This window comes from Globicephala melas, chromosome 1, assembly GCF_963455315.2.
Source record: "Globicephala melas chromosome 1, mGloMel1.2, whole genome shotgun sequence".
In the NCBI taxonomy this organism is placed as follows: domain Eukaryota; kingdom Metazoa; phylum Chordata; class Mammalia; order Artiodactyla; family Delphinidae; genus Globicephala; species Globicephala melas.
Window position 1 is genome coordinate 41,759,245 of NC_083314.1, and position 22,818 is coordinate 41,782,062.

Below are 22,818 nucleotides of genomic sequence, written 5' to 3' on the forward strand. Positions count from 1 at the left end.
CCGAGCTGTGGTAACAACTGCTCTAACATCCTCAAGAAATGCAGGAAAAGGCTTTCTGCACAGAGGAACAGCTTGAACAGAGGAAGGAACACATGGAAGACATCTGCAAGTTCTATGAGCCTGAGAGTTCAGTACGTCTGGAGAAAAAGCTGTCAGACAAACAACTAGAACCAAAACGTGCCAAACACATAGGTGTCAACAAGTAAAAAAAGAAAAGCTTTTTAAAAAGATAGCATAAACAGACCTAAGGAATCTAGAAAATGACTAGAATAAGTGTAGACACACCCCATACACTTGGATTGGCAGATTCAACTAAGATGGCGATTCTCCCCCAAATTATTTTATAAATGTAATGCAATCCCAATTAATCCAAATGGTGTTTCTGGATGAGTAACTCGGCAAAAATCTCCTCCAAGTCGTGTGGAAGAATATCTATGTGCAAATATTGAAGATGTACACACCCACAGTTACACGTGCTAGCAGCCACGGCGTGTGCTAACAGGGACAAAGGAGCCCAGGGACTCTACATTCCCCCCTTTCTCCACCTCTCCTTCTCCTTCCAATCGAGGTTGTAAGAAAAGAGCGACTGTCCTTTCACACTTAGCCCTGCAGCAATATTTTGAAACTTTTTTGACCATGACCCATGTAAAGGAATATGATTTACATAAGGACACACATATATTATTGAAACAAAAATTTTATAAATAATACTCTGACTACATGTGACTTATTTTATTTTATTTTATTCTATTCTGTGGAACTCTATAAGAAATAATACACGGTCAGAGCCCTCTTAATTGAGTTCATGGTTCCCTAATGTGTCAGGATGTACAGTTTTTAAAAGCACTGCCCTTGGGACATCTGTCCTGCTTCCTGGTCCTCTAAGGTGATCTCATCACCAAACCCATCTTACTGGCCGAGCAGCAACCCCTTTGGCTGAAGTCTCACTCACTTTGCTTAAATATGAAATTCAGAAAGTGCTTCCTTTAGATTTCCTTCTGGCCTGAGAATGGAGAGAACAAGTCTGTCTCAATTGATTGGGAAACAAAGGAAGGGAAGTGGAATTTGTGGTTTGTTTTTTTATATAATGATGACGGTGATTAAATAAAGCTCCCAGTCGTTGCTTGCCGGGAACCGAGGCTCCCGTCTCTGCGTGATAGCTTTTCCTGTCCATTTGGTAGACCCATTCAGCTCTTCTATTCCATCAGTTTTTAAAAAACAGAAGGAGGATTTAAGAACATATTCAACATTATTTCATGGAAGACAGTAACCTTCTACTGCAAAATATTTGTTTTTAACTGCACAGATCTAAAGTGCCTTCTAAAAACAAGGTCCAAGCGACAACTCTGTTCTCGTGCCATAAAAATTTTAAATCACACTGATTACCCATCTGCAATATCTTCAAATTATTCATCTCTTAGTAGACTAATACTCCCTTCAGAAGCAAAACAAGTAAATATACAAAGAGAAACATGATTAATAATTTATTTGTGTTCTGTTTTTCAGGACAAGTCCCTGCTCATTCATGCTCTCCACTGAAAATGTTTCATAACTATACCCCAAAACAGGTAGGATAAACTGTCCCCTGACTATCAGTTTAAAGGAAAGGGAGAGACATGGGAGCATGTGTGTGTGTGTGTGTGTGTGTGTGTGTATTTTTAAACACGCTTTACCAACTCTTACCTCTATTCTGTCGTATATCTAAGAAGTTCAGTTTTGCCTCAACAAATCAGTTTTATGGATAATCAGACAAATGTATTTGATTGAACAAGCCACACTGCTTACACTTAAGACAACATACTATTTCTTAAGAAGCTGTATCATATTAGGCTCATTGTTCCAGAATACCTGATATCCTACTAGACAAATTGCTAGACAAATTATGTACACTCAATCAAAATTGCACAGAGTCCCCTATGAATTGCCAGTAATTCATCTTTAATGCTTTTCTATCATTTTCTTTTCACCTCTGTCCCCTTTCAGCATCCTTTCCCCATCAACATCCTACAGGAACCTCTACTCCCTTGCTGCCATCCAAAGAGAAATCACCAGTTTCCTAGTAAAATTTTATATGCGGTTTCTATCATGAAAACTTCAAAATGTAATGTTTTCCTTCCTTGAAGTACATAAAGAGAAAATCAGGCTATATCTTATATTGTTAGTTATCTATTCAGTATACATACCAATATTCTTTCTTGAGAATAGAACCCCAATATTCTTTGAAGTGGCAATATGGCTAATTAAATATTTATTTTCCCAGAATTCTTTGCATCTTAGAGTGACAATGTGACATATTTCAGGCCAACAAGCCCTAAATGGAAGTCTACTGGAAGTCTTCAGGGAAGCCTTTATTTTCTTGATTTTTAGGGAACAGAAATGGCTGGCACTGCCTTTCCATCTTCTTTTTGCCCTGAGCAAAAATGTGATGTCTGGAGCTGAAGCAACCTTCTTCAGATCATGAGGCAAAAAGCAAGAAAATCACAAAGACATTAGCTCTGAGATCTCTGAGCCACTGAACCAACACTGGCAGCCCACTCCCTTCAGACTTCTATTTTTATGAGAAAAATGAAAAAACCTTATTTGTTTAAGCCATTGATTAGTCAGATATTCTGTTACTTGCATCCTAACTGAGGTACATGAAAGATCTCATAGTAAGTTCCACAGCCCAGCGACTCTGTTGGGGGTGCCTCAGGGGCTAAGGTGGAGAATACAGCAAAGGCTAAGCCAGCAGAGAAACTCTCCTTTTACTGGTATCCAATTTCCCCAGACTAGCTCACCTTTTATCTTATATACTGAGGTTATAATTAAGAATTCATTTGAGAAAAATAAATTATTCTGTTTAAGACTCTATGTTTAAAACCACTGGATTAGATACACTTGGATCAGAAGATTTGTTGGCTTTATCATGGAAAAAAGCCTAAAGAAATGAATCATTACTAATGGGATTTTAGCAATATGGTGTCTATAAGAGGAAGGGATTTTGATAACGAAAAACTAGCCTGGATCCTCTCTGATTACCTCTCTCTCTCTCTTCCCTGCATATGGCCTGTTCTGAGTACCAGGCTGACGTCATATATTTTTTCCAATTAGGTTGATTGGTTGTTCTACCAAGAGATGCAAAGAGGGCCCGCATAATCCTATATTGTCACAGAATTCGGGGATCCAAGCCTGAGTAAGAGGTAAATACAGAGACCTCAGGAATGTTTCTAAATTAATAACAGGTGCTTCGTAAGAGCAGAAGCTGCACAGAGGTGGGGAGGCATTTCTCTGCTTTTGTATCTCTCTAGAGTCCCCAGTGACCCTGGTCCAGGGAGGAAGCCTGCTTTGTTGCGAAGTCTTGAGACCAACATTCTCATGAGTTTCCTTCTGTACCAAAAGGGCTCGATGCCTATTTTATGTAATGTTGATGTCCTGAAATGGTCTTCATACCCTGAATTTTGGTGTTCGGACTGGAAGTTTAAATTCATTATGGCCTTTCACAAGTTAAAACCAAGAATTGTTCAAGAATGAGAATAGTGCCCACTCACCTCTCCTCACCTCTCACAAACACACCCTCCTGCACATTGAAACCTCCTCAGACATTCAGTGTCATAGAGTGTGGGCTTTAGAACTAAAGAGGCTTGGGTCTCATCCCAGATCAGCCATTTCCTGCCTGTGTGACCTTGGCTAATCACTGAACGGCTCTGTGTTTCAATCTCCTCATGCCTAAATGGGGTATGTATAAGAATAGTACCTACCTGTGAGGGTGGTTATGAGGCTTAAATTTAAAATATGCAAAGTGCCTAAAACACTTCCTGGAACTTGTTAAGTGCTAAATGAGTGTTAGCTATTATTGCTGTTGTTGTTACTTACCTGCTCGCAAGTTTCATCTCCCCATTGGTAAATGGGGATAACAATGCCACATACAATTAGCTCTTAGCAAGTGGAAGGACAATCAGTTGACTTACTAACCTTTGTTGGTGGCTCACAGTTTCCCCCATTGGAAATGCTTCTCCCCTAGGCTCTGCCTGCTCAGAGCTTCTCAGCACCTTAGATGCTGCATGATTCAAACTTCCTGTGTGAAGCCTTCTCCAGGTTCAGAAGTCCACCTTGTCTTCTCCTATTACAAATATCCACAGCTATTCGTATTGGTACCTTGCAAATTAGTACCAAATCATAGGTTGTCTTTTTTGCTCTTTATCACTTCAATTTCCTATTAAAACTTTAAGCTTCCTATGTGCAAGGATTCATTCCTCCATGTTTCTTAATACACTTTGGTATATCACCCAATGCTGGGAACATGGGACACACTTAATAAAAATTTGTTGATTGCTCTACTTATCTTTAAGTCCTTTGCATGGAGTTCCTTTCAAAGCAGGCTATACCTGTAGGACAGCAAAGTACCACAAAAAGCATTCAGTTGATCTCACCTAAACTAGAATTGGGCATAAACCCAGTAACAGAGGAAACTTGGAAAGAGTTTCCTCCCTCTGTGATGCTGGGGGGGACGTAGATGTTGAGTGAGGCAACATCTTCTTGATCTTATTTCATCAATTGAAATTCCCCCTTCCCCTAGACCTTACCATGGCCAAATTCAAGAAACAGACGTTCGCATAAAAAAAATCTCCCTGGAGTTAGTGTGGCTGTTTATCCAATTTTCACCCTGACATCCAGACTTAGGTTATGTCCAACAGAGCCCAAACAACAAGCTGGAGTGTACGAACTTCAGCCTGTGGAAGAGGTCAAGGAGAGGTGAGATGGCCATACATGAGGAGTGCTGGAGAGAAGATCTCCCCTTCATGAGAAGTGGGACAAGAGAAAGTCATTTCCCACAAAGAGAAAACTTCTTTTCTCAGCTCTGGATCCGTAATCCTTTTTTTCTTTTTTATTGATATATGCAGTTGATTTACAATATTGTGCCAGTTTTGGGTATACAGCAAAGTGATTCAGTCATATTTTTTTTCAGATTCTTTTCCTTTATAGGTTATTACAAAATTTCTAATATAATTCCATAATCCTTTGATTCCTACTATTTTCTATGTGAAGACACTGTCTTTGGACCACCTTTCTCTGCCTCCATTACCCCTCTCCGGTCCCCCAACACAAAAAGTAATGTTTAAAAATTTTCTAAAACTGATATGTCCACAGAGCTGTTCCGTATTGATGAACTAAGGGTGTGTATCTCTTTCTTTTTGATTTTCCTGTTGAATCTGTACATTTTGATTGTAACATGAGCTGTGAGTAATTGCTTCAATGCAGATAATAGCTCTGTCTCAGTGATCTACGAAGCTGTTAAGTTCATCTATTTCAACTTTTTTCCTCCAACATTACCTTAGTAAGTTATATGTGAAACATGAAGAGCGTAGGAGAGATGCTTTTTAATGCAATTTACAACATCTCAGAGGTGAGAATTGAAAGCCCAGCTCTGATTGCAACATCTGCTCTGAACAAGGGCATCAAGGGACCTGCTATCAGATTTTTTTGTCTTAAGGATGATCACCATGTATGTTCACAAATAAAAACGTGAAGCATTCTGACAGCCAAGCAAACCGTGAAGAATTAAACTTCCGAAACAGGAAAACACACTGCAGCATCCTTGCTGCTATTCATTTGAAGAAACTACTCCATTCAGAGCCTCTTCACTTCCTTCCCCGACTGCCTTCCCAATCCCTGTCAGGTTCATCCCTCACAGACATGTTTCTGCACAAGGGCAAGATTCCATTTGGAGAGGGATTGGTCCAATGTTGAAGGAATCAGTTTCTTAATGATAAAATCAGACTTCTCTAGTAAAGATGTTTGAGTCAGTGTATTCAGTAGCAGTGAGAAGTGGTTTGTAAAATAACCAGCACTGCCCAAGATATAAGTTTTCAGTGACTCACCAATGCCTTCCCAGCAAGTCCCTTGAAATTTCAGCCCCTCTGTTCTCTGGCCTCATTCTCTGGCCTCTGGTCTATCATTTCTACTATAATCCCTGCTATACTTCAGTGAGCTCCAGAAAACGTGGACCAGCCTGTCTTCCCTGACCATTTTCATTCTCATGGGCTTCCCTGACTGCTTTTCTTATGCCAATATTTTACAATGCAAATCCTCTCTCCACCTTGTCACTGACCGAAACCCTACCTCCCTTCAGTGCCTAATGCAAGGGCTCCTTCTTCAGGACCCTCTCTTGATCATTCAGCTGGATGTGACTACTGCATCCCTTACAGTGCTGTAGACCCTTGCTTTTAGCATATATCACATTCTGACTCATGTTGTAGACGTTTGTTCACTTGCTCATTCCCCCCTACACCATTGCAGTCTCCAGGAGAGTATCCGATAAAGAAATATTTTGAGTACAAAACAGAGTGCCTCGTTTCTGTGGACTGATTGTATCCCCTGCACCAAATTCATGTGTTGAAGTTTTAACCCCCAATATGACTGTATTTGGAGACAAGGCCTTTAGGAGGTAATTAAGGTTGAATGAGATCAGAAGGGTGGGGTCTTTCTTTCCACATGCACTGAAGAAAGACCATGTGAGAACATAGCAAAAAGTGGCTGTGTGCAAGCCAGCAAGAGAGCTCTCAAAGGAAACCAAACCCCGCTGGACCTTGCTCTTGAACTTCTCAGTCTCTGAGCTGTGAGAAAATACATTTCTGTTGTTGAGCTGAGTAAGACATTTATTCGTACATGATGAACCATCAATAAGCATAATGAGTTTGAACACTGACTCCGTGAACGGGGATATCAGGAAGATGGTAAAGGTGATATCTGAGGGGTTTCATCCCATCTATTGACCACATTTGTACCCCTTTCACTGGCTAACTGGTAGTGTGAGATATTTGGGGGAATGGGGTGAAGGTTAAAGGTTTTTTTCCATGTTTTTATTTAATTTCGACTTTTAAAACACATGGTTCAAAATGTAAAGTAATATAAAAAGGAATGCATTACAAACACAGTGTAAGAACTGCTTCTTGGTCATTTTCAAAAGCCAATCTTCACTGGGACGATTCAGTCCATTCCAATAAAAGCCGCGCAACGCTTCCACGGTCTTCAGACATCAAAAACTGCACACAATGGACAAATTCTTAGGGACTTATTCAAACCAGATTGATGAGTAAAAAGAATGTATGTATGTATCAAATAGGATATCTGGTATCATGTAGACAAAATCACAATGTGATTGGCTCTTTAATCGGTTTGTTATATCATGAAAACCTGGCCTAAAATCCAGTTCTATTTTACAGGCCAAGCAGTTAAGAGAACATGTTTTGTACTGTAAACTTACCACTCATTTTACTTAAATGGTGTAGTGGATTAGTTAGCGTTCTCCAAAGAAAGAGGACCAATAAGATGGAGATAGATAGGTAAATTTAAGGAATTGGCTCACATGATTGCGGGGGTTGGCAAGTCTGTAGAACAGGCCATCAGGTGGGAAATTCAGGGAGGATCTGGTATTGTAGTCTTGAGCCCAGAATTTGCAAGCTTGAAAAACAGGCAGAGTTTCCATGTTGCAGTCTTGAGGCAGAATTTCTTTCTTGGGGAAGCCTCAGTCTTTGTTCTGATTGGATGAGGCTCATCCTCATTTTTAAGGATAATCTGCTTTACTCAAAGTCTACTGATTTAAATATCAGTCACATCTAAAAAAAACATCTTCATGGCTACATTTAGACTGGAGTTTGACCAAACAACTGGGTACCATAACCTAGCCAAGTTGACAAATAAAATTAACCATCAGAAATGGAGACAAAGCTCCAACTAAAGGTACTGAGCTTAGAGATATTTTTGGCTCTGGGTAATATTGTTTCCCAACAATCCTTGGGAATCCCTTCAACTTGGCTAACTTTCTTGAAACATCTAAGCTAAAAAATCTACTGGACCCAAAACTGAAATAGTGAAATGTTCTGAAAGTTCCTCCAGTGCAGTAGAACAAAGCCCCAAAATGCTTTTGTTTATTTGGAAAACATTTTAGGGACCATCCCAATGAATCCTAGAAAAGTACTGGCAACCCAGTTTTCAAAGAACAACTTACTGATTTAATCTGAAATAAAGTCTAACAGTTTAGCTAAATAATTCTTCAATACTAAAACAAGAAGTTGATGAGAGAATAAAGTTGATGACAATAGAACAATGAGTGGAGTACTGCTCAATAAGAGAAAGATAGTTTTTTCTTCTCTACTTCTCTTAAATATTGTTTTTTATGGCTTCTTGGTAGGAGAAAAAGACTCTTTAAAACTATGACCCAATGTCAGGGAGAAAACAGACTAGTCTCTTAAACTAATGGCTGTTGTTACGGATTCCTTTAGCTATATTCAGCCTGGAAAAAAAAAAAAAAAAGAACTTTGCAATAAATGACCTTCATGGAAGAAGAGTATTCATGTTAATTAGTAGCTCTTTTCAAATATGATTCATATATGCATTAGGCCATGCCATGCTGAACAATGCACGCATTGTAGTAAACATCAAGATAAGTCTCAAGTATGGTTATCAAAATTTTAGAAAAATCTAGCAGGGATTTTATTTCATAAGATTGTGACTTGCTGCTCCTAGTACATTGCACAATGGTATCTCTCCTAATGGCTTTTAGCTTTTGCCACTGCCAACTTTTATATTTAAAATCCATACAATTATGAACAATTTATGAACATTATGAGGCTTTTCTTTTTTGCACTGATTCTTACTAATTCAAGCCAGCTTTTATCCTTTGCAACTCAAATGAATTTTGCTTACAACACGAGATTCATTCTCACATATTCCACTTTATTCTTATTATTAGCATTCCTTATTATGCATATTTAATTTAAGAATGCATTTTCTCCATTAAAAAATTAGAATATGTGGAAAGAAGTACCAGAAGGTGATTATTTGCTTTAGTTCGCTTTTGTTAACTATGGAAGGCCTCATATGTTCTTTCCAAAGTTCCAAGCAAGAGACAGAAATGTTAAAAAGCAAAAGAATTTTTTTTAATTAAAATAAAAATCTTCTATCGTGGAACTTCTTTGTGGTGTATAAGATATCAAATTCAACGAGGAGAATACTGAAAATCTCTTAATATTATGTGAATGGAGAAAGGATATACATTTGCTAGCATTCCTTAAGCAAATACACCACTAAGTATGGTTCTTTGGAGATTAACCCAGCAAGATTCACCTTGAAAAAAGCAAAAAGTATGAAGTCAAGTGTGCACTTACCCACCTCCACACCCCACACCTCCTCCACACCCCACTCTTCTGCTAAAACAGAACAATTAATGGGTCAAGTGTTAGCATCTGTCCTTACGTTAAACTCCTTCAATAAAATAGCTGGGAATTTAGGGTCTGCAAGAAATAAGTAACCAGTTGGAGTTCCTTTCTTAATTTTGCAAGCACTGATTGGGGGCTATCAGCCAACTGATCTGATTATTTTTTCCATGTGTTGCCTAACAAGTTTGAATCTTCCCACTTCCACTCCAAAGTTATTGATTTAACTGGTCGTTTTAACAGTGAGGGCAAATCAAAGAACTCTACGTGATTGATGGGAGCAGTCTCCTCTTCCTCAGCCCCCTCACCAACCTGGCTTCTCCACCACACACACTGTGTACTTTGGTTTGCAGAGTAGGGTCCTATATCGACCACACTGACTGCATATAACAGGAAGAACAGAGTATGTGTGTTATTTCCCCCTTACACTGTGTTTAAGGATTACAATTTGTTATTGGGTTGAGACTTTAAGATCTATAGACACCAGCTGATTTTGTCTTACTATGAAATCCAAATCAATTAATGCCATTTGATATTTTTGGCACCTCAAGCATCTATTATGTGAAGGACACCATGCTAGCTACTTTTGATAAAACATATTACCTACTAATCATAATACATCTACAAGAATTTCGGCCCAGATTGTAGAGATGAAAATCTTTGTTCCTCCACTTACTAGCTTTGTGAATATGCACAAATTATCTCTCTGTGCCTCAGATTTCTTACCTGAAAAATAGAGACAATAATACTACTATCTCATAGAGTTGTGAGGATTAAATGTAATGCATGTAAAACCCTCAGAACAGAGGGCCCTATTCCTCCCTGTGTATCTAGATCTTGTGCCTCTAGGGGCCCCTGGGATATTTCTCTCCACCTATTAATCCCTAGTATTTTGGAATTTTCAATCTCATTCTTAGCTTTAAAAACAAACAAAAAAAAAGGATACAGTACAGTCAGCTCTGCAGGACCCCATACTCCCTGTTCTCCCAGATAACACATTGTGCCGGTACTTGATTACCTCACTACCTTTAGTGGGCCCTAATATCTTGAATGAAAATAGAATCTTTTAGTTAAGACCAATAAATGCCTTGAAAATACAACTATAAACAGATCTTAATTAATTAGCCTCCTAATTATTCTCTCCTAAAACCACTTATTTTAGTTCTTCTACAACTATGATCAGAAACAAAACATCAGAAAATAGTAAGAGTACCCTTTTCTCTGCTATCTTGGCAATTAAGGTTAATCAAGTACACAATTGATCACATAGAGATCAGTTACTAATATTTGGAAAGTATGTTTCAGCAATATCATACATAAATTTTCTACCAAGTTTTGAAAAATAGAAGCGAGGTGGGAGGGGAATCTTTCTGTATTCTCAATAATGATGCAATGATGAGTATCAGCAATCTAAGTTTAAATTCTAAAAACCCAAATTAAAATATCAGAAGTATACCTTTTTTATAATGTTAATTGTCCTCTTTATTGGGGTCTAACCAGCCAAGTATTTATTTTCACCAAGTGTTATTTTTAACAATATATTTTATGATTGATGCTTCACCCCCAAATGCCGTGTTGATGTATCATTTTACAGTAGTTATAGGAGCCTGTGAATTTGTACCTCTTGACCCTCCCATGAGGGCTAGCTCAGATTAATCATGGCACTATTATGTCATGCATTCTAACAGTCTGCCTCTGGAAGAAAGTCATGTCTGCTGCTGTACAATTATCTAAGACTGATGATACAGACTAAAGTCATTATAATACATTTATCTGGCACAGATCCTCTCAGCCATAGTTCCAACCTCGCAACCCAGTTAGTAGGCACGTAGGACCCTCCTAAGCAGGACTACATTTTCACCATGCTGGTAGAAAGCAAAGGATCTTCAATGGACATACTGCATGCAAAATAATATATTCCTTTTAGCAAGGGAAGACCGGGAATGTTGCTTACTGGAGATGGATCTACGTCATGAGTATTATTCCTCCATCAGCTGGAGAGAGACCAGATCTGGTGATTCTTAAGAAAATCAAACAAAGACCTATCAATAACCAGGGTAGAAGAACCTCCATTTCCTAATTTCTCCACATTGAACCTCTAGACAGTTGCAAAATATTTGTGAAGTTCAGATATGAGAAAGTAAGGTGGGATGATAATCAATGGTCAGCAATGTGCTATTCCCCCATGGACATCATAGGAGGAGAAGGGCCTGAAAAACCACTGAGAGCACGAAGAGGGTTCACCTTGTTCTGGAGTTTCCTGCTCATCCCTTGACCCTCACCTGTTTCAATTTAACCCTTTATTCATTTCTTGTTGACTTCTATAGTGCATTGTAGTCTCCTCAACTACCAGCCCATCCGGGACCATCTCTCAGAAGACGGTATTTTTCGTTTGTGGAACATTTGAGGTTATCAGACATGGCTACTTCAGATTCTCATGAGTCCACCTCAAATTTCCCAATATCCTGTCATCACTCTCCAAGTCCCATACATCCACCTGTACTCTGGATTCCAAGCCTCTGGAACTTTCTCTTCACCAAAAATCCCCTAGCATTTTGGAATCTTCAATCTCTTCTTTCTCAGTTCTCTCTCTCTCTCTCTCACACACACACACACACACACACACACACACACACACACAAGCAATTATAATTGTATCCCTAAATCTACTATAGCAAAACAATAATAAGTAGGAGAACAGGCAATAAGCAAAGGAGTAATCAAGATTGAGTAGATTTCAGCCAGCAAGGAACACAGGAAGAAAATAATCCTTAGATAACTTTATTGATGTATAATTTGTATATTATTAACTATCAATACATCCATTTAAAGTATACAATTCAATGAGTTTTGACAAATATATGTATCCATGAAACTGTCACCACTATCAAGATACAGAAAATTTTCATAATTCTCTAAAATTACCTTGTGTCCTTTGACCAACCATCCCTCCCTCTACTCCTGGCCATAGGCAACTATTGTTCTGGTTTTGATTAGATTAGTTTTCTGGATAGATTACATTTATATAAAATGCTATAGAGAATGAAAACTAATCATACAGCATGAAATCTTTTGTACCTGCCTTCTTTTACTTAGCAAAATCACATTGAAATTCATTCATATTGGTGTATATATCAGGAATTCATTCTTTCTTATTGCTGAAAAATATTCGATTGTATAGATATACCACTATTTGATTATTTATTCACCAATTGATGGACATTGGATTATTTCCAGTTTGGGGCTATTTCAAATAAACTGCCAGGAACATTACACACAATATTTTGTGTGGGCATATATTTTTCTTCCTTTTGAGTAAATACCTAGGGGTAGAAAGGCTGGTGGTATGGTAGGTATATGTTTAACTTTTTAAGAAACAGACAGTTTTTCAAAGTGGTGGCACCATTTTACATTCACACAACAACACATGTGAGTTCTGCTTGTTCCACATTCTTGCCAACATTTAGTATTATCAGCCTTTAATTTCAACCATTCTAGTGGGTACATAATGGTATCTCTTTGTAGTTTAATTTGCATTTCCATGATAACTAATGATTTTGACCATATTTTCATGTGGTGAGGCCATTGTATATCTTCGTTTGTGAACTGTGTATTCAAATATTTTGCTCATTTTCAGAATTGGGTTGTCTTCTCATTGAATTATAAGGATTCTTCATCTATTCTAGATAAAAGCAGTTAAAAACATGCATTGAAAATATTTTCTTTCATTTTGTGGCTTGCCTTCTAATTTCTTTAAATTATCTTTTGAGGAGCAAAATTTTTAAATTTTAATAAAGACCAATTGTCACTTCTTTTTTCTAAAATCATAAAATAGTTTGAGCTTTGAAATCTGCAACTGCCTCAAGGTCCTAAAGATTTTATCCTATATTTTATTCTAGAATTTTTATAGTTTCATCTTTCACATTTAGGTCTATGGCTCAAAATCATTTAAAAATAATATTTTATGATTAAGAAATTAGAAAAAGTTATTCTAGAAAAAACACACTAGTGACTCATCATTAATTTTTTATTAATGTTCGTGCTTCCAAACATTCCAAAGTTCATGTTGAGTTTAGTTTAGTTTTGTCTTGGAGAAGATGTTAAAGGAGAGAAGAGAGTTGCATATACTATGTAAATCCTTTGGGTTTTTCTATTTAAATTTTTATTTTACATAATTTTTTAAGCAGTTTTTTATATTCCAGCATATGTTAAGGACATTTTCCCACAACTTTTCATATATGAAAATATGAAATAGGTGCAGAAAATCCCATCTTATTAATATACAAAAGTCTATTTAGCCAGTCCCTTTCTTTGGTATTTGTCTTGTTTCCAGCTGTTTACAACAAGAATAAGAGACCATATTGTTTTAAATATCTTTCAACATAAGTCTTAGATCTCTGATCATTTCCTTAGGATAAATTTTTATATGTGGATTTATTAGTTTAAAGGATAAGAAAAAAATTAAAGCTTTTGGTATATATTTCCAGAAAGAATATACCAAATTACAGAACTCCCAGTAGTCTGTGAAAGCACATTTGCACCCTCCCCGATTTGGGGCATTGCCTTTTGTTTTAACCTTAAAAAATCTTTTAGAAGAAAATAATAAATTATTGTTGCTTTCATTTGTGTTTCCTTGATTTTAGTAAGCCTGAATTTTTTTTCATGTTTTTCAATCCTTTGTGTTTCTTTTTTGTGAATTACTTGTTCAAATTCTTAGTCTATTTTTTTCTATTAAGATTTTTTAAATGTATTTATTAAGTGCTTCTTATATATTAACTTATACCAATCTATTAACGTATGTTAACCTATTTCTGTGTAAGGCATTTCAAATATTTTCTTTGATATTTGTTATTTAATTTTGCTTATGATACTTCTGCAAATGTTTAAGATTGTATAAAGTCAAATCTATCAAATTTTGGATTAAAAAGGTTTTCTGAACCTCTGTATCATACATCTTTATAGATAGATACACTAATATTTTCTTTTTCATCTTTTATGCACTGTTTTTACGTTGTAATGCTCTAATCCATCTATGATGTATTTTAGTATGAAGTGTGAAGAAGGAATGTGAATGAGCCCCAGTTCCTTGTAAAGCAGAGCCTGAGGAAAAGCTTACATATTAGAGGTTTGGGCGGAAAGGAATCCCAGGGCATCAAGAGTGAGAAAAGGAAAATGAGGAAGTAAGGAAGGGAAGGAGGAAAGAAAATCAAACGTGGTGCATTGTTACAAAGCTAGCTACAGTTTCACAGGAAAACACAGCCATTGCCCAGATGCAGTATTTCAACAGAGGGAGAAGCTGACACAGCCAATGCATGAGTCCAGTGGAGCAGAGGGGGATGAGGAGAGAGGAACTGATCTGTCCACTCTGTCTCCTTTCTTTTGATGGCCAAGGTTTGTGCTTCTGAGTTGCATTACCTAAACATTCCAGGCAGCTGCTGGGAAGTCTGGGCTCCATCGACTCAGTTGAATCTTACGTGGCTGCTGGACCTGCTATGTCTTCTGTGTGACAGAAAGAGCAATGGAGGCAGTGCCTGGAGCCTGGGGAAGCAGGGCTGTTAGGAGATGAGGGATGGCAGCTCAGGAGGAGGCAGAGGCCGGCAAATCCAGGCAGGCACTTACACTGGTCTAGGAGAGGCTATAACTTATAGTCAACCATTTATTCTGCTTCATCTAGTGGGTACTCCACCATTTTCTCACAAATTTAAATTTCAACTTTACCTTATTCTAAGTTCTAAGTTAATTGTACTAGGGTTTCTTTCTGGTTCTAAACAATCTATGGATATACAAATGTACATTTATAATAACTTATAGCTTTCTGATGGTACAAATTCCCTCTCATTTTTTTCAGTGTTTTTTCTTGGTTTTTCATACATGAATAAGCTCATGTATGTAGGTAAAGTTATAATTTTAACTAGTTTTATAAAACAATTGGGGATTTGTGTATAAATACGTCTGTTTGGGGACAATCAATATATTTATACTCTTCTATCTCACCATTCATGAAAACAGCAGCAGCATCAACTTTTTAAAGTTTTTTTAATGTCTCTCAGTAAAATTTTCCACTTGTTTTTCATGTAGCTCTAACAGAGCTTTTATTAAATTTTTTCCTAGATATTATAACTTTTTGTAATTTTTGTTACTCTGGTGGGCAGAACTGTTTTCATTGTGCTTTTTAATTGATAATTTCTGGAATCTAGTAAATTTTTCTATATTAATTTTGTAACTGATCATCTTTTTAAACCCTCTAACTAGTTCAAATAATTTTCAAATTTATTCTCATGAGTTTTCTAGATAGACATATAGTCTGTAAATAATAATTTTTCTTTCTTCTCCAATAATTATTTTTCTTATTTCTCTTTTCTGCCCTTTTCCATTGGCTATAACTTCAGAATAGCATAAAATGAATAATTATGATGTCATCCTTATCTTAGTCTTACCTTTAATAAGAATGTTTCTGCTATTTTACTTTTAAGTATTGTAAGTATTGGCTGTTGGTTTCAGAGAGAAATTTTATTTTATTTATTTATTTATTTATTTTAACATCTTTATTGGAGCATAATTGCTTTACCATGGTGTTAGTTTCTGCTTTATAACAAAGTGAATCAGCTATACATATACATATGTTCCCATATCTCTTCCTTCTTGCATCTCCCTCCCTCCCACCCTCCCTATCCCACCCCTCTAAGCGGTCACAAAGCACCGAGCTGATCTCCCTGCGCTATGCGGCTGCTTCCCACTAGCTATCTGTTTTACATTTGGTAGTGTATATATGTCCATGCCACTCTCTCACTTTGTCACAGCTTACCCTTCCCCCTCCCCATATCCTCAAGTCCATTCTCTAGTAGGTCTGTGTCTTTATTCCTGTCTTACTCCTAGGTTCTTCATGACCTTTTTTTTTCTTCTTAAATTCCATATATATATATTAGCATATGGTATTTGTTTTTCTCTTTCTGACTTACTTCACTCTGTATGACAGACTCTAGGTCCATCCACCTCACTACAAATAACTCAATTTTGTTTCTTTTTATGGCTGAGTAATATTCCATTGTATATATGTGCCACATCTTCTTTATCCATTCATCTGTTGATGGACACTTAGGTTGCGAGAGATTTTAAATCATATCAAGTTAGTACATTTTTATAACGAGGTTACTAAAAGCTTTTTAAATTGATGATTGATGTTTAATTTCTATCTTTTCTCTTGATTAGGCTGGCCAGAACATTGTCTGTTTTACTGGGAAAAGGAGGTTGGAGCTTTTGATCCAATGTTCTTCTTAATTGGACACTGACCTTCCATTTAGGACTCAGATGTTTCTCCAGGGAATGACCCTCTGCTCTGTCCTTCTGATACACAGGACACAAAAACCCTCCGTTTTGGGTCAGAATGGCCATCTACCATCTGACACTGCTCTAATGGCTGAGCTGCTAAGCATTCTCACAGCTGTTTAAATTTATGTCACCTCAAATTTATGGTCTGAAAACCTATCTTGCTACAAGCATAGCAGTACAATCTACACTTGGGCTTGGAGTATTTTATTATTTGTTTGTTAATTAGGGGGGCACAATACATTGATTTTTATCCATGGACAATGCTATTCTTTCCCTCGTCTTTGACATTTGGACACTAGTGATTCCAGTCCCAATATATCCTAATGCTTAGTTGCTTGGCTTTTATTTTGATATAAAAACTGTGGGTTTTCATACTTCATTAAAATAGAATATGATCTCTGTTTCACAATTTATTTAGCTGATTGCATGTCCTTAGGAAATTTTTATTCTTTTTCTGACAGTCAGAAACAAATTCCCCTCAAGAAATTAGGAGGGACGTGGGATTCCATGAAATCCTTCCATTTCTCTATTATGCTTATACCTGGTCAAGCCTTCTCCCAATTCCCAGATTTGCTATTCCACCCCTTTATCCATTTTCTTACTCCTTTGCCACCATAAACCCTCCTCTTTCAGCAAATGAATTTGCCTCTTACTTTACTGAGAAAACCAAGGTTAACAGGTGGGAATTCCCATCATTGAATCTATAACTAATTCTGGAGTCTTCCTTGCCTGGTCGACAATTTGCCCCCTTTCCTCCAGTTTCATGGGATGCACCATCTGCCGTTCAGTATGAGCTCAACCCCTTCAACTATTCTTCGTCCAATTCCATCACTTCTCTTCAGATACAGTATTTACCTCTGCTGGACTTTCCACCTCTCCCTCTTTGTTGATTTGTAAATTTTAAATTTAATTCTTTACTTTGTCTTTGAATCTCTCTAGTTCCTTACTTCTTTATCTTTTTCCTGCCCAGTCAAAACTGTAGAATTCCAGCAGTTCCTTCTCTGGCTCTTCTTCCCCTGCCTGTTACTTAATGTTGACACGCTCCCTCTATCCCAAGATTTTATTTTTTGTACTGTTTTTATTTCACAATACATTGAATGAGATTTCTCCCAGGTAATCTCTTTTACTCCCTGAACTTCTACTGGTCTCTATGTTGCTGAGGCCAGTGTTGTCATTTCTACATCAAACCTCATTCCTAAACTGCATTCTGCTTACTGAACCATCTCAACCTGATGTTCCACACACATTTCCAAACAATATGCACAAAACTTAACCGATCATATTCCCCTCCCCAAATCTGCTCCTTCTACCACCTCTTTTACTGTCATGAGTGGCATAACTGTCCACCCAGTCACCCAGGCTGAACTGGGAGTCACCTGACCCCCGCACTCGCCCACATATCCAGTTAATGCCTACACTCTGTCTTTTCTTTTTAAGTTCTCCAGTGTCACTTCTCCCTTCTGTGCCCCCTGCTGCAGCTTGACTCTAATCGTTTCTCTTTGGAACTCCGGGTATTGTCGCTCTGCTCTGAACATTTTTTTCATGAACCATGCTTTTTCTGATCTCTAGCTTTCCAACATTCTTCCAGCTGTTCCCTCTCCTTAAAACACGGTCTACTCTGATCTTGACCTCGTGAAAAATTCCTGAATACAATCATTAACTGAGATCTTCCTTAACAACAATGCAAAAAGTAGTTTTATTTAAATCTCTTTTGTGCTTAAAACCCTCAACAGACTTCCACTGCCCTTGAGATAAAGTTCAAACACCTTAATTGGCATATATATTCTCTTCTCTAGAAACTTTCTCTCAACAAACTTCTGCCCACAGCTTACGTTCTCATCACAGGAAATATCTCACACCTCCCATCTCTGTCATTCACAATGCTATTCTACATCACCATGATCCATACCTTTGCTCAACTTTTTTTTTTTCTACCTGCAATGCTTCTAATATCCTCTCCCCATCCCTGTCTAGCAAACCAACATTTATTTATCTTTTTAAAATTACCTCAAAAATCACCTACTTTTTAAATCTTCTTTGTGTCACCACCTACTTCTTAGAACTAATTACCTTTCTTTCTCACACTCCTTTGTGGACTTTAATCACAGCATCTTTAATGGGCATATTTGTTTTCAGGTCTATTTGTCTCCCTGTAATAATATATAAACTTGTTATAGTCTTTCCCTTATTACTTTATCCAAAAAATGTATTTATTTATCCAGAAACTATTTTTAAGCACTGTGGTAAGCATTGGGAACACAAAGTTAGATAACATTGACTCTCTGCTCCAAAGGAGCACACATAGAGTGAACGCAGAGACAAGCACACAAATATAATGTAGCAGGTACCATGATAGTGATAGCCATCATCTATTTATCTCAGCTGCACAGAGAAAGACCATCTAATTCACTTAGTATTGCTAGCAGCTCATACTGTGCCTGACATGATACCTCAGTAAATGTGTACAGCTTATTGGGTGCATCCTGATTTGTTGGAAAGGAGAAAAGGAGTGGGCAGTCAGACCATGGAATGACCCAAAGGAAGCTTCCCATTGACTCAGTTCATTTTCCCTATAACTGTTACCTTCATAGTCATTCAATTTTGCATCTGGACCATCCCTTCTGCGGGGCTGAGGGGTTCAAGGCAATTGCCAAAGTGTATAACAGCTTATCTGTGGTCTGCAGGTAAGTTTACAGAAGTTCCTGCCATCCTCCGCTTCAACCTGGAACTCAAATCCCTTGCTTGATATTGCAGCCAGGAGATGTGTGGTAAGAAATAGCTAATCAAGCCACGGCCTTTGGTTTCATGTTGGAGTCCAATAGGTTAACTACATCCCCCTTCCATCCCACTCAGAATCTGACAAACTATCCAAACCCAATGGAGCCAAGATGATCTTTTCTAATCTGTGTGCATCTGAGTAACTTATAATCAAAGAGATCTATATCTGAATCTCAGCTTCACCACTTACAAGGTAGGACACTGACACAACCCTCAACCTCTCTGAGCTCCAAATGCTACATCTATAAAATAAGAATAATAACTTTCTTAAAGCTACTATCCAGAATAAAGTGATCTAAAATGCAACACTTGGTATTTACCACACAATAATCATAACCTTCCTTTAACTGAGAGCTTATTCTGTGCTAAAAGAGAAAATGGTTCCCTTTTATGGGTTTGTGGGACTTTTTTGTTTTGTTTTCTTTTGTTTTGTTTTGATTTTGCTCTGTTTCATTTTCCCTTAATGTTGACTATGACCTCTTCTACCTCTTTTGGCTTAGCATGTATCTTCTCTTCAAGAAACATTTAATAAATATTGAATTCAATGTGGCCATAAATACCCACCATTACTTACAGTCCTTTGTGATCTTACTATCCAGCCTAGAAGGAGATTTAGATTGGATTGACCACTCTAGCTTGTCTGGAGCTGGCATAGGGCCAGATTCATTCCTGATGATCTAAATTCCAATCCCAGCACCACATATTACCTTACCTAGGTGAATCCACATGCTTTACTTGTGATTATACTTAGCCTTTCACTATATTTCTTTTTTACTCACCACAAATGACCCTGGCTAGTTCAAATATATCACTAGTACTGAGAAAAAGGGGACTGAAATGCTTTCTTCCTGTGGCCCTTTATTAAAAATGATTCACCTCTCATTTTGTAAGAGGAGGCAATGAGCAAAGAAAGACAGTAAAGTAGAAGAAGGGAGAAAATGAAAACAAAATATCCAGAGGTAATGTCATCAAGATGATGACATACGTCATTCCAAACTTCAGTTCCCCTCACAAGACCAAATAAAAACCATGCATAGATAACACACCATTGTGAAAATCCCAGAACCTGGGTGTAAGGCTGAAGTTCCCTACTGAAATTTGTTACAGGATACATAGTATTAAAAAGATGTAAAGTATAACATCAATAACCTAAAATGTAAGTGGGGGAGAACTAAAATTATAGTTTCTGTAAGTTATCAAAAGTAAGTTATTACCAGCTTACACAGGGTGTAATAACTACAAGATTCTTTATGTAAGCATCATGGTAACCACAAAGGAAAAACTTGTAGTAGATACACATGATTATGATAAAGGAGCCAAAACATACCACCACAAAAATTCATCAAGCCACAAAGGAAGACAGCAAAAGAGAAAGCAAGGAACAAAGGATCTATAAGAGTCAGAAAATAATTAGCAAAATGGCAATAGTGAGTCCTTACCTATCAATAATTACTTTAAATGTAAATGGATTAAATCTTTCAATCAAAAGATACAGAATAGCTGAATGGATTAAAAAATAAGATCCAATGATATGCTGCATACAAGAAATTTAGTTTTAAAGCTATACATAGACAAAGAATGAAGGGATGGAAAAAGATATTTCAAGCAATGTTAACCAAAAGAAAGCAGGGATAGCTACACTTATGTGACACAAAATAGACTTTAATCTAAAAATGGTCAAAAGAGACAGACGTTCATTTTATAGTGATAAAGGGATCAACTAATCCAGATGATAAAACAATTATAAATATTTATGCTCCCAACACTGGAACACCTAAATATATAAAGAAAGTACTAACAGAACTAAAAGAAATAAACAGCAATATAATAATATTTGAGGACTTTAATACCCCAATCTCAATAGGGGTAGATCATTCAGGCATAGAATCACTAAGGAAATAACAGATTTGAACACTCTAGACCAAATTGAACTAACAGATATATACAGAACATTCCATCCTACAGCAGCAGAATACAACATTCTTCTCAAGTGTATGTGGAACATTTTCTAGGATAGATTACAGTCAGTCCCCTACATATGAATGAGTTCCATTCTGAGAGCAAATTCGTAAGTCCAACTGGTTTGAGTCCAACAAAGTTAGCCTAGGTACTGAACTAACACAATCAGCTATATATAGTACTGAACTATAATAGGTTTATAATACTTTTCACACAAATAATACATAAAAAACAAACACAAAAAATAAAGTAAACATTTTTAATCTTACAGTATAATACCTTGAAAAGTACAGTAGTACCAGCTACATCATCACTGCTTTCATGTTTGCTTCCAGACATCCTGGGCTTGAAATAAAGATACTGTACTGCTGTATTCTATACAGTACTGTACATTAAAATACACAAAAGCACAACTATTTGTAGAGGATGCATGCATGTAACACTGTACACCAGACATGTGAAATAACTTATATGATTGGACATGTAAACACACGTTCACATCTTTGAAAGTTCACAACTTGAAGGTTTGTATGTAGGGGACTTATTGTATATGTTAAGCCACAAAACAAGTTTCAACAAATTCAAGAAGGTAGAAATTATCAAGCATCTTTTCTGACCACAATGGTATGAAAGTAGCAATCAAAACAAGAGGAAAGCTAGAAAATTCACAACTGTGTGGAAATTGAAAACACATTTTTGAACAATGAATGGGTCAAAAAAAATCCAAAGGGAATAAAAAAGATCTTGAAACAAATGAAGATGGAAACACAACACACAAAAACTTATGGGATGCAGCAAAAGCAGTTCTAAGAGAAGAGTTTATAACTATAAATACATATATTAAGAAAAAAAGAAAGATCTCAAATAAACAACCTAACATACCTCAAGGAACTAGGAAAAAAGAAAAAGATCAGTTAGCAGAAAGAATGAAATAATAAATATTAGAGGAGAAATAAATAAAATAAAAAATAGGAAAGCAAGAGAAAAATTAACAAAACTAGAAGTTGGTTCTTTGAAAAGACATAATTGACAAATTTTTAGTTAGACTAACCAAGAAAAAAAGAAAGGGGACTCAAAAAAATTATAAACAGAAGAGGAGACATTACAACTGATATCACAGAAATATGAAGGATCATAAGAGACTACAAAGAACAATTATACACCAACAAATTAGACAACCTGGAAGAAATAGGTAAATTGCCAGACACTCACAACCTACTGAGACCAAATGATAAAGAAACAGAAAATTTGAACAGACCAATAATGAGTGAGGAGATTGAATAAAGAACCTCCCAACAAAGAAAAGTCCAGGACCAGATCATTTCACTAGTGAATCCTACCAAACATTTGAAGAATTAATGAATTTTGAATTAATTTAAAGAATTAATGCATTTTTTCAAACTCTCCCCCAAAAAATGAAAAGGAGGGAACACTTCCAAACTCATGATACAATGTTAGCATTATCTAATACCAAAGTCAGATAAGGACACTATATGAAAAAAACTACAGGCCAATATCCCTGACAAATGTAGACGTAAAAATTCTCAACAAAATACTA